We start from the raw sequence: 15,944 nt of genomic DNA on the forward strand, positions 1-15,944 counted from the left end.
AAAGCACTATACAGATTTAATGCAATACCCATCAAAATCCCAACTCAATTCTTCACAGAGTTAGAAATAGCAATTATCAAATTCATCTGGAACAACAAAAAACCCAGGATAGCTTAAACTATTCTCAGCAACAAAAGAAAATCTGGGGGAATCAGTATCCCTGACCTCAAGCAATACTACAGAGCAATAGTGTTAAAAACTGCATGGTATTGGTACAGTGACAGGCAGGCAGATCAATGGAACAGGATTGAAGATCCAGAAATGAACCCACACACCTATGGCCACTTGATCCTCGACAAAGAGGCTGAAAACATCCAATGGAAAAAAGATAGCCTTTTCAACAAATGGTGCTGGTTCAACTGGAGGTCAGCATGCAGAAGAATGCGAATTGATCCATCCTTGTCTCCTTGTACTAAGCTCAAATCCAAATGGATCAAGGACCTCCACATAAAGCCAGACACTCTGAAGCTAATAGAAAAGAAACTGGGGAAGACCCTTGAGGACATCGGTACAGGGAGAAAGTTTCTGAACAGAGGACATCGGTACAGGGAGAAAGTTTCTGAACAGAACACCAATAGTGTATGCTCTAAGAGCAAGAATTGACAAATGGGACCTCATAAAATTACAAAGTTTCTGAAAGGCAAAGGACACCATCAAGAGGACAAATCGGCAACCAACAAATTGGGAAAAGATCTTCACCAATCCTACATCAGATAGAGGGCTAATATCCAATATATATAAATAACTCAAGAAGTTAGACTCCAGAAAACCAAACAACCCTATTAAAAAATGGGGTACAGAGTTAAACAAAGAATTCTCACCTGAAGAACTTCGGATGGCGGAGAAGCATCTTAAAAAATGCTCAACTTCATTAGTCATTAGGGAAATGCAAATCAAAACAACCCTAAGATTTCATCTTACACCAGTCAGAATGGCTAAGATTAAAAATTCAGGAGACAGCAGGTGTTGGAGAGGGTGTGGAGAAAGAGGAACACTCCTCCACTGCTGGTGGGGTTGCAAATTGTTACAACCACTCTGGAAAGCAGTCTGGCGGTTCCTCCGAAAACTGGGCACCTCACTTCCAGAAGATCCTGCTATACCACTCCTGGGCATATACCCAGAAGACTCCCCACCATGTAATAAGGATACATGTTCTACTATGTTCATAGCAGCCCTATTTATAATTGCCAGATGCTGGAAAGAACCCAGGTATCCCTCAACAGAAGAGTGGATGCAAAAAATGTGGTATATCTACACAATGGAGTACTATTCAGCCATTAGAAACAATGAATTCATGAAATTCTTAGGCAAATGGATGGAGCTAGAGAATATCATACTAAGTGAGGTAACCCAGACTCAAAAGTGAATCATGGTATGCACTCACTAATAAGTGGATATTAACTTAGAAAACTGGAATACCCAAAACATAATCCACACATCAAATGAGGTACAAGAAGAAAGGAGGAGTGGCCCCTGGTTCTGGAAAGACTCAGTGAAACCGTATTCAGCAAAACCAGAACGGGGAAGTGGGAAGGGGTGGGTGGGAGGACAGGGGAAGAGAAGGGGGCTTGCGGGACTTTCGGTGAGTGGGGGGGCTAGAAAAGGGGAAATCATTTGAAATGTAACTATCCTCTTACAACATTTTGATGATAACTCATGTCATTACAGACTATTAAGAATATATTGGCCATCACCAACACCAAGAATCTAGATTTGGAAGCTTTGAAGAAGGATCATTTTTATAAGAATGGTGTTAACCCTCTGGGGATGATTAAATGACTAAGGCTACTAATTTAAATTCAATCTTTTTAACTAAAAAAAAAGAAACTTTAAAATTCTGTGTATAGCAGATTTTTGAACCATTTTTGCCACTAAAATGACTGACTCCATTTTAATGTAATTTCACAGGGAAATCTGACATTTAAAATATAGCTACTTGTCTAATAATTGAAAGAATCAATTATGATTGCATATGCTTGATTTCCAGAAGTGGTACACACGTCTGTAGTTCTAGTCTTCAGGAGTCTGAAAACAGGAGGGTTACTACAAGTTCGAAGCTAGTCTATAATACACATTGGGACTCTGCCTCAAAACAAATGGAACTAAACAAGCTAAAAGATAATATCCACCTATATTTTTGAAAAGTGGATGTCTCTTTAAACTGAAAGGAAATTCAGAGCAAGAATTTCTTTATAATTATGTGAAAAGTTCCTTGTCTAGATAAACTCAGTGAAAGGAAATCATCATAAAACAAGAACAGTCTACCTACCAACTAAGAGTTATGTGCATATTACTGTCTGTGATTTGATTGGTTAACAACTTGTAATGGTTTAAAACAAATGATATAGGAGAGCTGAGACATTTATGCTGCAGAGGCGAAGGGATTATCACTTTCCCTCAGTCCTTTTGCAGTTGGTGTTTCCGGCTACAAAAGCGATCATTGTGTCAGTGCCCACATCTTTGTAGTCTAACTTCTTGGTAAACTGAGCCAGATAAAACTCTTACTCTTTAAGATCAGCCTTAATATTTTCTATGGGTTTTAATTCACGAAGTAAACTCAAATGTTACAATTCATTTTTAATGGTTGTTCTCATAAAGGGTCAGTGTTCACCATAATGAGCAGGAGAGTTGGGGAGATGCAAATCAGCATCCTGAATAGACTTGATATCCCTAAATTATCTGCAGGAATGGCAAACGTTAGCTGGGATACCATGAAATCTGCACATCTGGATTCAAAGCCAATATTAATATTTTCACCTTAAGAAGATATTTACTATTTGAATTGAAATAACACAAAACTTTATATTTTTTAAAAAAAAAGTTGTGTCACTTATTGACTGGGGGTATGGGGCTGCATTCCAACAATACCAGTGAGCAGATTACTTAAATGGCAAACAAGTTTTTAATCCCAGTTTCACCAAGGTATGAAGCAGATCTGTCCTTCTGAGGCTCACCCTGTCCTGTTTGCAAATAGAAGTCTTTCACATCCATCACAAGACACAAAAAGAGAAAGCAAGTTCTGTTTCGTGTTTTTTAATATTAACATTAATTCTACCTATCCTGAAGTTCCTATCTTATGATCTAATTAGCTCCCCCAATCCTAACCTCTACAGAATACATTAGCATTACTCTTCTGCCCAACAGTTTCCTAGCAACAGTTAGGTAGGCCTGGCTTGCTATAAAAGAGGCATTTTGTACTCTCTTCTGGAGCTTTCTCTAGCTCTCTTCTCTCTCCAACCCCCTTTCTTCCTATCTCTCCTTCCTCTTCCCTCTCTTTCTCCACATGTTCCAGCTGGCCTTGTCCCTTCTCTTTCCCTCTCTCTGTCTTTCTCTGTCCCCTCTCTTTCTCTGCCTCTTTTTCCTTCTCAACTCCCCTTCCCATGCCCCCAAATAAAGTCTACTCTATACTAGAACCATCATATGGCTGGTTCTTGGGGGCAACCCCTCCCACCACACCATACCATGTTCTACAAATCATATCCTTGGCTTTAAAATATGTATCAATTACAGTTTCAGAAAGCAGAATTTTTTGGGGGGGATATAACTCAATCATTTTAGCAATTAAAATTAGTTAGCAATCTTTTTAGTGATTTCCAAGTGTCTAATAGTTAATACTTTGTTTCTTTTTTTTTTTATTCGATATAATTTATTTACATTTCAAATGATTTCCCCTTTTCTAGCCCCCCCACTCCCCGAAAGTCCCGCAAGCCCCCTTCTCTTCCCCTGTCCTCCCACCCACCCCTTCCCACTTCCCCGTTCTGGTTTTGCTGAATACTGTTTCACTGAGTCTTTCCAGAACCAGGGGCCACTCCTCCTTTCTTCTTGTACCTCATTTGATGTGTGGATTATGTTTTGGGTATTCCAGTTTTCTAGGTTAATATCCACTTATTAGTGAGTGCATACCATGATTCACCTTTTGAGTCTGGGTTACCTCACTTAGTATGATATTCTCTAGCTCCATCCATTTGCCTAAGAATTTCATGAATTCATTGTTTCTAATGGCTGAATAGTACTCCATTGTGTAGATATACCACATTTTTTGCATCCACTCTTCTGTTGAGGGATACCTGGGTTCTTTCCAGCATCTGGCAATTACAAATAGGGCTGCTATGAACATAGTAGAACATGTATCCTTATTACATGGTGGGGAATCTTCTGGGTATATGCCCAGGAGTGGTATAGCAGGATCTTCTGGAAGTAAGGTGCCCAGTTTTCGGAGGAACCGCCAGACTGATTTCCAGAGTGGTTGTACCAATTTGCAACCCCACCAGCAGTGGAGGAGTGTTCCTCTTTCTCCACACCCTCTCCAACACCTGCTGTCTCCTGAATTTTTAATCTTAGCCATTCTGACTGGTGTAAGATGAAATCTTAGGGTTGTTTTGATTTGCATTTCCCTAATGACTAATGAAGTTGAGCATTTTTTAAGATGCTTCTCCGCCATCCGAAGTTCTTCAGGTGAGAATTCTTTGTTTAACTCTGTACCCCATTTTTTAATAGGGTTGTTTGGTTTTCTGGAGTCTAACTTCTTGAGTTCTTTATATATATTGGATATTAGTCCTCTATCTGATGTAGGATTGGTGAAGATCTTTTCCCAATTTGTTGGTTGCCGATTTGTCCTCTTGATGGTGTCCTTTGCCTTACAGAAACTTTGTAATTTTATGAGGTCCCATTTGTCAATTCTTGCTCTTAGAGCATACGCTATTGGTGTTCTGTTCAGAAACTTTCTCCCTGTACCGATGTCCTCAAGGGTCTTCCCCAGTTTCTTTTCTATTAGCTTCAGAGTGTCTGGCTTTATGTGGAGGTCCTTGATCCATTTGGATTTGAGCTTAGTACAAGGAGACAAGGATGGATCAATTCGCATTCTTCTGCATGCTGACCTCCAGTTGAACCAGCACCATTTGTTGAAAAGGCTATCTTTTTTCCATTGGATGTTTTCAGCCTCTTTGTCGAGGATCAAGTGGCCATAGGTGTGTGGGTTCATTTCTGGATCTTCAATCCTGTTCCATTGATCCTCCTGCCTGTCACTGTACCAATACCATGCAGTTTTTAACACTATTGCTCTGTAGTATTGCTTGAGGTCAGGGATACTGATTCCCCCAGATTTCCTTTTGTTGCTGAGAATAGTTTTAGCTATCCTGGGTTTTTTGTTGTTCCAGATGAATTTGATAATTGCTCTTTCTAACTCTGTGAAGAATTGAGTTGGGATTTTGATGGGTATTGCATTGAATCTGTATAGTGCTTTAGGCAAAATGGCCATTTTAACTATATTGATTCTGCCGATCCATGAGCATGGGAGGTTTTCCCATTTTTTGAGGTCTTCTTCCATTTCCTTCTTCAGAGTCTTGAAGTTCTTGTCATACAGATCTTTCACATGTTTGGTAAGAGTCACCCCAAGATACTTTATACTGTTTGTGGCTATTGTGAAGGGGGTCATTTCCCTAATTTCTTTCTCAGCCTGCTTATCCTTTGAGTATAGGAAGGCCACTGATTTGCTTGAGTTGACTTTATAACCTGCCACTTTGCTGAAGTTGTTTATCAGCTGTAGGAGCTCTCTAGTGGAGTTCTTTGGGTCACTTAGGTAGACGATCATGTCGTCTGCAAATAATGATAGTTTGACTTCTTCCTTTCCAATTTGTATCCCTTTGACCTCCTTATGTTGTCGAATTGCCCGAGCTAGTACCTCAAGTACAATATTGAAAAGATAAGGAGAAAGGGGGCAGCCTTGTCTGGTCCCTGATTTCAGTGGGATTGCTTCAAGTTTCTCTCCATTGAGTTTGATGCTGGCTACCGGTTTGCTGTATATTGCTTTTACTATGTTTAGGTATGGGCCTTGAATTCCTGTTCTCTCCAAGACTTTAAGCATGAAGGGATGCTGAATTTTGTCAAATGCTTTTTCAGCATCCAATGAAATGACCATGTGGTTTTGTTCTTTGAGTTTGTTTATGTAGTGGATTGTATTGATGGATTTCCGTATATTGAACCAACCCTGCATTCCCGGGATAAAGCCTACTTGATCATGGTGGATGATCGTTTTGATGTGTTCTTGGATTCGGTTGGCAAGAATTTTATTGAGTATTTTTGCATCGATGTTCATAAGGGAAATTGGTCTGAAGCTCTCTTTCTTTGTTGGATCTTTGTGTGGCTTTGGTATCAGCGTAATTGTGGCTTCGTAGAAGGAATTGGGTAGTGTTCCTTCTGTTTCTATTTTGTGGAATAGTTTGAAGAGTATTGGTGTTAACTCTTCTTTGAAGGTCTGGTAGAATTCTGCACTGAAGCCATCTGGTCCTGTGCTTTTTTTGGTTGGAAGACTTTCTATGACTCCTTCTATTTCTTTAGGCATTATGGGACTGTTTAGATGGACTAGTTGGTCCTGATTTAATTTTGGTATTTGGTATCTGTCAAGGAAATTGTCCATTTCCTCCAGATTCTCCAGTTGTGTTGAGTATAGGCTCTTGTAGTAGGATCTGATGATTTTTTGGATTTCCTCAGTTTCCGTTGTTATATCCCCCTTTTCATTTCTAAGTTTGTTAATTTGGATACTTTCTCTGTGCCCTTTGGTCATTCTGGCTAAGGGTTTATCTATCTTGTTGATTTTCTCAAAGAACCAGCTCCTGGTATTGTTGATTTTTTGTATGGTTCTCTTTGTTTCTACTTGATTGATTTCGGCCCTGAGTTTGATGATTTCCTGCCTTCTACTCCTCCTGGGCGAAATAGCTTCTTTTTGTTCCAGGGCTTTCAGGTGTGTCATTAAGCTGGTAATGTATGCTCTCTCCATTTTCTTTTTGGAGGCACTCAGGGCTATGAGTTTTCCTCTTAGCACTGCTTTCATTGTGTCCCATAGATTTGGGTATGTTGTGTTTTCATTTTCATTGTGTTCTAAAAAGTCTTTAATTTCTTTCTTTATTTCTTCCTTGACCAAGGTATCATTGAGTAGAGTATTGTTCAGTTTCCACGTGTATGTGGGCTTTCTGTTGTTTCTGTTGCTATTGAAGACCACTTTTACTCCATAGTGATCAGATAGGAGGCATGGGATTAGTTCGATCTTCTTATATTTGTTGAGGTCTGTCTTGTGACCAATTATATGGTCGATTTTGGAGAAGGTACCATGAGGTGCTGAGAAAAAGGTATATTCTTTTGTTTTAGGATAGAATGTTCTATATATATCTGTTAAATCTAATTGGTCCAAAGCTTCAATTAGTTTCATTGTGTCCCTGTTTAGTTTCTGTTTTCCTGATCGGTCCATTGAGGAAAGTGCAGTGTTGAAGTCACCCACAATTATTGTGTTAGGTGCAATGTGTGCTTTTAGTTTTAATAAAGTTTCTTTTACAAAAGAGGGTGCCCTTGCATTTGGGGCATAGATGTTCAGGATTGTCAGTTCTTCTTTTTGTATTTTTCCTTTGACCAGCAAGAAGTGTCCCTCAGGGTCTCTTTTGATGACTTTGGGTTGAAAGTCAATTTTATCTGATATTAAAATGGCTACTCCAGCTTGTTTCCTGAGACCATTTGCTTGTAAAATTGTCTTCCAGCCTTTTACTCTAAGGTAGTGTTTGTCTTTGACCCTGAGGTGTGTTTCCTGTAAGCAGCAAAATGTAGTGTCCTGTTTACGTATCCATTCAGTTAGTCTGTGTCTTTTTATTGGGGCATTAAGTCCATTGATGTTAAGAGATATTAAGGAATAGTGATTGTTACTTCCTATCATTTTTGACGTTATTTTTTAAATTTGAATGCTTAACTTCTTTTGGGTTTGATGAAAGGTTACTATCTTGCTTTTTCCAGGGTGAAGTTTCCCTCCTTGTATTGGTGTTGTCCTCCTATTATCCTTTTTAGGGCCGGGTTTGTGGATAGATAATGGGTAAACTTGGTTTTGTCATGAAATATCTTAGTTTCTCCATCTATGGTGATTGAGAGTTTTGCTGGATATAGTAGTTTTGGTTGGCATTTGTGTTCTCTTAGAGTCTGCATGAGATCTGCCCAGGACCTTCTAGCCTTCATAGTCTCAGGTGAAAAGTCTGCTGTGATTCTGATAGGTCTTCCTTTATATGTTACTTGGCCTTTTTCTCTTACTGCCTTTAGTATTCTTTCTTTGTTTAGAACATTTGGTGTTTTGATTATTATGTGACGGGAAGTATTTCTGTTCTGGTCCAGTCTGTTTGGAGTTCTGTAGGCTTCTTGTATATTCATGGGCATCTCTCTCTTTAGGTTAGGGAAGTTTTCTTCCATAATTTTATTGAAGATATTTGCTGGCCCTTTAAGTTGTAAATCTTCACTCTCATCTATGCCTATAATCCTTAGGTTTGGTCTTCTCATTGTGTCCTGGATTTCCTGGATATTTTGGGTTACAAGCTTTTTGCATTTTGCATTTTCTTTAACTGTTGAGTCCATGGTTTCTATGGAATCTTCAGCATCTGAGATTCTTTCTTCTATCTCTTGTATTCTGTTGTTGATATTTGTATCTCTGTCCCCTGATTTCTTCCCAAGGCTTTCTATCTCCAAAGTTGTCTCCCTTTGAGTTTTCTTAGTTGTTTCTACTTCTGATTTTAGATCCTGGATGGTTTTGCTTAGCTCCTTCACTTGCATGTTTGTGTTTTCCTGTAATTCTTTAAGAGATTTTTGTGTTTTCTCTTTCATGAGCTCAGCCTGTTGACCAAAGTTCTCCTGTATTTCTTTAAGAGATTTTTGTGTTTCGTCTTTCATGACCTCAGCCTGTTGAGCAAAGTTCTCCTGTATTTCTTTAAGTGTTTTTTGCATTTCCTCCTTGTTGGCTTTTGTATTCTCCTGGATTTCTTTCAATGATTTTTGTGTTTCCCTTGCAAGGGCTTCTACCTTTTGATCCATTGTCTCCTGAATTTCTTTATGTATGACCTTCATGTGTTCCTGTACCAGCATCATGACCAGTGATTTTAAATCCAAATCTTGTTTTACTGGTGTGATGGGGTATCCAGGACATGTTGGTAGAGGAGAATTGGGTTCAGATGTTGCCATATTGCCTTGATTTCTGTTAGTGACGTTCCTGCGTTTGCCTTTTGCCATCTAGATCTCACTGGTGTTAGTTTATCTTGTCAGTGCTGGACTCACCAGTGCAAGCTGCCCCTTCCCAGTTGGCCTCTGGTGCACAGCTTACCTCCTGCACTGCTTGTAGACAGTGTGCTGCTGCCCAGGCTGTTCAGATCCCAAAGCAGGCACCCGAAGGCTCCCGCTGGGGCCCGCTGGATTCACTGGAGCACACTGACTTCTCCCAGCTGGCCGCCCGGAAGCCCAGCTAGCCACTTGCAGGACTTGGAGATGTAATGCTGCCGCCCAGACTGATCTGGATCCGGAAGCGGAGAGAGTAGAGCTAAGGGCTTCTGCCTGAGGCCTTGCCCCAGATTGTGTCTGTGGAGCAGATGGAGCCCGTGTGCACTCCCAGCGAGTGCCGACGGTGTATGCTACTGTGACCTCCCCTGAGTTCCGCTCACTCCGCTGGGCAGCCGATCTGCCAACCGGGCTATCGCACACAAGGTTAGCCTGGCCGCCCAGTCCCTGAGTCCAGGCAAAAGCCTGGGAGGCCAAGGTCCGAGCAAAGTTCCCCTACGGCTTTGACTGTTAATTGGGTTTGCCAGGTGACTAGGATGGCGGGCGTGTGCGCCCGCGCTCCCTGAAAGCGCCGGGAGAGTCTGCTTTGCTAACAATCACCTGGGCGGGTTGACTCACAGATGGCCCACCAAGCCGCCCAGTTCTTGGGGTCAGTCCTGTGCCTTTTGGGGCCTGGACCCCCGCTTTGTTAGCCTTAGGCTATGCCTGTTACAGGTCTGCCCGCCTGAGCTCTCTGTCGTCCTGCAGGCAAAATGGCGGCGGCGCGCTCGCAGGCCTGGGCAAAAAAACCTCCTGGTTGGGTTGGCACCCCGATGGCCCCCCGACCCGCCCAGGGCCTGGGTGCAGGCCAACGCCCGTCGGGCTCAGACCACCGCGGTGTTGGCCTCGGATTATGTTTGTGTACCTCAGTCTGTCCGATTCCTGGAGTACGGAACCAAGATGGATCCTCCTCTCCTGACTGGTGGGAGGCCGAGTTCTGAAGTGGCCTCCGTGCAGGAAAGGCGCCGCACAACTGCAGCTGCTTGCTGTCCGGCTGGTCAGCGAAGGTCAGTGGTCGTGGGCGCAGGGCCTAACTGGTCCCTGTGACGCCTTGGTTCCACTGCTGATGGCCCTTCAGCTGGAGCAGCCACTGCTGCCGCTGCTGCTGCTGCCGCCGCCGCCGCCGCCGCCGCTCTCTCAATACTTTGTTTCTTAAATGAAACTGAAGATTCCAACTTGCTTGTTTTCTCTCTCTCTCTCTCTCTCTCTCTCTCTCTCTCTCTCTCTCTCTCTCTCTCCTCTCTCTCTCTCTCTCCTCTCTCTCTCTCTCTCCTCTCTCTCTCTCTCTCTCTCTCTCTGTTTCTCTCAATGGTGTGTGTGTGTGTGTGTGTGTGTGTGAGAGAGAGAGAGAGAGAGAGAGAGAGAGAGAGAGAGAGAGAAGGAGGGAGGGAGGAAGGTAGAGAGGGAGGGAGGGAGAACTTATGTGTATATGTGTTTCTTCCTTCTGTCCATGCCTCCCTTTCTTCTTTCATGATTTCTCCAATTAAAAACAAATTGCCACAGAAGCAGCCCAAGAAGAAACCATCATGGCAAAGAACTGGAGAGTCCTTTTTACCACTCACCAGGAAGAACTGAGGACACCCATCCAACATCAGTTGTAGAATTGAACCTGCTTGGCTTGGAAACTCAGATCAGCTAAGCTGGACCAATGTCTCTGGACTTGGAAGATTTCTTAGTTCATTTGGACTGTGAGAACAAAAAAGCAAGCAGCTCTCAGTTAATTCTGCAAATCATAGCCAGCAGAATACGATGGCATTATATCTGATTCTGAACTTGTTGAAATATGTTGTGGTCTAGATACTTCATAACAACAGAGATTTCTTCCCCCTAGTTCTGCAATCTGGAGGGTCAATTTTACAGCACTAAGATCTTTGGGGTCTGATTAGGGTCAAATTCTTCAGACAGGGAAGACTTGCTTTGTCCTAAAATGAAGCAAGGAGCAAGCTCCTAAGCTCCTTGTTGTGACACTAATTACATTTCTGACTATACCTGTTTTGACCACTCCCCAAAGCTCTATCTCCTACTGTGGGGGTTAGGGTTTCATTAAGACTACCAAGACTCATATTATCATGTGGAATAAATAAATATTATTTCAATGTGCTATGTGTATAGTACTTATACAGCAATAAGTAGCCCATGCTAGCATAATAACAAAAAACTAAAATGACAGAAAATATTTAATCACAGTAAGTGTTATTACAATAAGATTATTTATGAAGAGACAGGTTTATGAGGACACAGTTTGAAACAACAGAAATGTTGAAAAAATAGATGGAAAAATTATAGCAATTTTCATACCACTGTCTCTAAAAGAGAGGACTATGCATAATGTTTCTATCATATAAGACAAAACACGTGCATGTTGAAATGTTTACTAAGTATTAGTAAAGGAAACACTCTAAAACCTAAAACAGCTCAGAAAATAGCATCATAAATAAGGTAGACTTAATCAATACAATGCGTGGGAGATTTGAATATACTGGGGATGTAAGAAATTAGTCTTCTAAGCAGTTGCACCATGGCCAGCCTTAATAGTTACACTGAGCGTTCTCCTGTTGATTACAAGCAGTTTTATAAAACACCCACACCAGGAAAGAACACAGTGCACCCATCATAAAACTGATACAAGATGGCCCTCTCTTAGCTAATATGAATTCTTTCTTCGTAGTCTAAAGGAATGAGTGTTTAGTTCTCATTCACTTATTTTACTTTCTAGATAAAACATTTTCTACTCTTCTCTTATCTATTACATCCTAACTGCAATTTCCCCTCCCTCCACTCCTACCCCACCCCGATCTTCACTCTCCTCTAGATCCACTCCTCCTCTGTTTATCTTCAAAAATGAGCAGGCTTCCTAGGGATATCATCTGAATACACCATAACAAGTCACAAGAAGACTAGGCACTTGCCTTCATGTCAAAGCTGTATGAGACAACCTATAGGAGAAAAGGGGTCCCCAAAGCAGGCAAAAGAGTCAAAGACACCCCTTCTTCCACTGTTAGGAGTCACACACACGAAAACCAAGCTACATAACCATAACATATATTCAGAGGGCCTAGTTCAGACTCAATGCAGGTTCCCTAGTTGTTGTCAATCTCTGTGGGCCCTAACTTTTAAGATATTAAAAATAGCACTGCCTCTCTGCTTAATATCATCTAATTGTGAACTTCACTATTAATCGTTGACCTGACCACATAGCACCAGCTTAAATTTTATAGCATGAGTCTCTATACACTGTAGATTGGAGGCACCACACACTCTCCCATAGAATGTTTTCTCCCTCACTACAAAGAATGAACACACCCAACTTAGTTTGACTATCATTATATTCTAGGTGGTTTTTGAATGGAAAATATCCAAATGATCCTTCAAAATGTAAAATTTAAGGCTGAAACTATTATAAACGGTGTATCCAAGGTCATTTAACACAGACCAAAGGTAGAGAGGGCACAGGTGAAAGTAGAGAACACCTAGATTACTATCAAATGTTGCTATATCACATATGTAATATACTCTGACTTGGTTTATTTTAGTTCTCCTTAAAGTTTATACTCAGTTTCTTAGCTTTACATTTGGAGATGTGTATGATTACCAGGTTTTATAAATACATAAACATTCTGACTCCCTTCAGCCTGCCATCTGGCTAAGGTACCTATTCCTGGTAGAGCCGCTCCTGGTGGCACAGAGCAAACTGGAGTTCAGGCAGGGCACAAAGCAGAGCAGCTCTGAGTGGCTTTAGCACACTTGGTGGTGAGCAGTGCTCGGAGAAGGAGAAGGCAGGAGAGGCCCAGGAGTAATGGTGTCCAAAGAGCAACAGGTCTGTGGAAAATGGTGGAAAAAGAAATCTAATGGGGAAAGACCTCCAAAAAGGCCCATCATTTGGAAGAGGTTGAAAACAAGCCTGAGGAAAATGTCAGGACGGGCCAAGCCAGGCGACCTGTGCCTAATTGTTGATGGCTCATACCTCATAGACATGTGGATCACAATGAAGGAGCAGAGGATGCTGGGAGGTTTGTAGGGCAGTTGATAGAAATCAAGAGAAAGACAAGAGCAGCAGATGAGGCCTTACATGCATTTCCCAACCCCTGAACCTGACGAACATTAGGACCTTCACCTCCTACCTTGAAATCTAAGACTTTTTCTGAGCTCAGAAAATGACTACTGTTTTAAAAGCTTGTATTTAGTGAGGTATTTCTTTCTGTAAACTTTTGTTGTTTCCACTTAACAGCTTCTATATGAACATCATTTTAGTATTGTATTTAATTTTAAACACTCCTATCATCATGGGAACTTAACCTATGTTAGAATTTTTTTAATTGTCATTCATTGTAATTTAAATGTTTATCCATTTTACTGTTGATTGTATATCTGATCCCAGCTTTTCTCTTGAATCTAAGGTAATAATATCTTAAATGCCAAAGTGGAAAACCTTGTTGCTTTATCTGAGGACAACTGTAAAATATTGTTGAGGAGGTTTGACTAATTATTTTTTAAAACAAAAACGTCAACTGAATCAAGATAATTATTCAGTTCTGCAATATAATTCAAATCAGTGTCTTTTCTCAGAAAAACAAAAAACAAAAAACAAAAATCCTAGGCTGATGGTAGATCATCTCTCGGCAATCACTTTTTATTTCATCTCTATTTGATGCCCCATGCGGCCTCTTTCACCTCAAGGTCTTTTAGATGATTGGAACAACATGCCATGAGACAGGCTGTAATAAAATACAAGAGCAAAAGACACTTTTTCACATACCTCAATACCAAAATAGAGTCAGAAAATTTCAAATTCTCAGTATTAGAGATATATTGAGGTCTTACAAAAGAAAAAAATAATCTTTTCCAGGCTTTATTAATGCTGTAATAATAATAAAAAAAAAAACATCGGGGGAAATAGGAACTTGTTAAAGAAACCTAAGGAATAAGAGCTGACGTATTTGGTGATTTAACCAGGTGATTATGATGAATGTTAACTAGATTTCAGGATGCAAATGAGATAATGTAATACATCTAGGATCTCATCAGTGAGGATCAAAGGAGACCATGAAAAACAATCAAATAATGAATATGCACCATCTGGTCTACCTTTCCCACCCTTAGGATTAAAATTTAATGAAGAATTGAGACTACAAGGCACATCCCAAGTACCTGTGCTTCACAAATTCAAAAACAAGTAAAGGTTAAATAGTACTTTAAGATTGGGCTTTCCTGAAGACTGAAAAAAAAGTTTTAATATTGAACAATGGGAGAGGAAAGAAAGAACAGTGAAAATAAGATGAATTACACAAAACAGGCTACATTAACCTGTTTGGATTTTTGGTGACTTTGCTCCCTTGGTTTGGTTTGCCTAGAAGAAACAACCATGGCAGTGACAGCACATTTTGCAGCAAAATCAGTTAAGGAGCAGATTCTGAAGCCACTGGCCAAGGTACATGCATTAACTTTCACCTTCATGCTTGAGATTCTCTGAAGACTGAATTTGGGGGCCGGGGGCGGGGGGAGAGTAAGGTTTAAGACATTTGGCTAGGAGATCAGAATACTTTATGAACAACTTCCCCCCCCCCACCACCTCTCTCAACAAAACTTAACCTTTTCAACACAATAAAGAAATTATCCCCTGGTTCAGCGGTCATGGGTTTGGAAAACGCCAAGTTTCAATACATGTGTTTGGCCTCTGTTCTCCCCTGCTTTTACTTGCATACCTGGCAAAAGCATCCGTTATATAAGGGCCATAAATTTGGAGATTGTCTAGAACAGTATTTTTTCTTCTCTGTTTGCCTGTAAATCCACAATGGAAAATGTCCATATAGTTCATAGAGCTAACTTACTTTAAGACCGATTTATAGCCCTGATTAAACTGCTCACTACTCGCCTTCTCATAAGTTACAATGATAGACATTCAGACATGCTCACTGTCAATAACTAAGGACACATTCTCTGTGTCTTTGTATATCTATCTATCTATCTATCTATCTATCCACCCTTCTATCTACTACCTACCTACCTATCCTCTGTGTGTGTGTGTGTGTGTGTGTGTGTGTTGTGTATGGATGAGATAATGTTAGTTTGGGCTTTGGAGCTAAACAGCCAGGTGCTAAATATTGAATTTGTGAGAAAATTTAGTTACATTCTCTGAGCCTATTTATTTTCTTTCTTTCATCTTGTGTTTAGAATGGGATTTAAGTCTGTAGCCCAGGCTAGACACAAACTCACAATCCCCCTCCCTCAGCCTCCAGAGTGCCAGGATTACAGGTTTATACCACCATACTCAGCAAAGCCCTCTTTCTTTCCTCTTCAGTTTCCTCTTTTCTTTCATTCCTCTTTTCCTTTTTGCACTTTCTTAATTTCTTCTTTTGTGTGGTACTTTTCCCAGCTTCTATCTCCACAGATTAGGGCTCTATCCCTGAGTTATATCCCCAGATCCCTAGCCATGTGCTTATGTCTTTCTGGTAAATTGATTTGTTTAAAGCGTCTGGAATGGTATTCAATACTAATTCAACAATTGAAAGCTAGAACACACATCAACTATATGTGGTTCACTCAGCAAAATTTGACTTACTGTTTGATTGTGATCAGTATCCATAAGGCTACACCACCAACAGTCCACAGAATGTTTGTTTGTTTGTTTGCTTTTTCAGAGCAGCAGTATTAATAATCACCAGAAGGATTTAATAAGGTTATTTCTTTGTGGAACAAACATAGAACTATTTAAGATGGTTCAAACAATTCTAAATAGAATTGCTGTTGCATCTTTATCTTTGGGGCACTAAAACTGGACACTTCACAACTTACAGGTCCTACACCAAGCATAAAAATGAATTGGAGTTCAAAAC

General features: G+C 40.6%; 1 pseudogene; it reads left to right on the top strand.

Moving 5' to 3' along the window:
- The window catches only part of LOC127673723 (protein BEX4-like), a 32,826-nt pseudogene extending 19,589 nt beyond the window's left edge, over positions 1 to 13,237 (top strand).
- Positions 13,238 to 15,944: the final 2,707 nt, after the last annotated feature.

Source organism: Apodemus sylvaticus, chromosome 23 (genome assembly GCF_947179515.1).
Source record: "Apodemus sylvaticus chromosome 23, mApoSyl1.1, whole genome shotgun sequence".
Lineage (NCBI taxonomy): Eukaryota > Metazoa > Chordata > Mammalia > Rodentia > Muridae > Apodemus > Apodemus sylvaticus.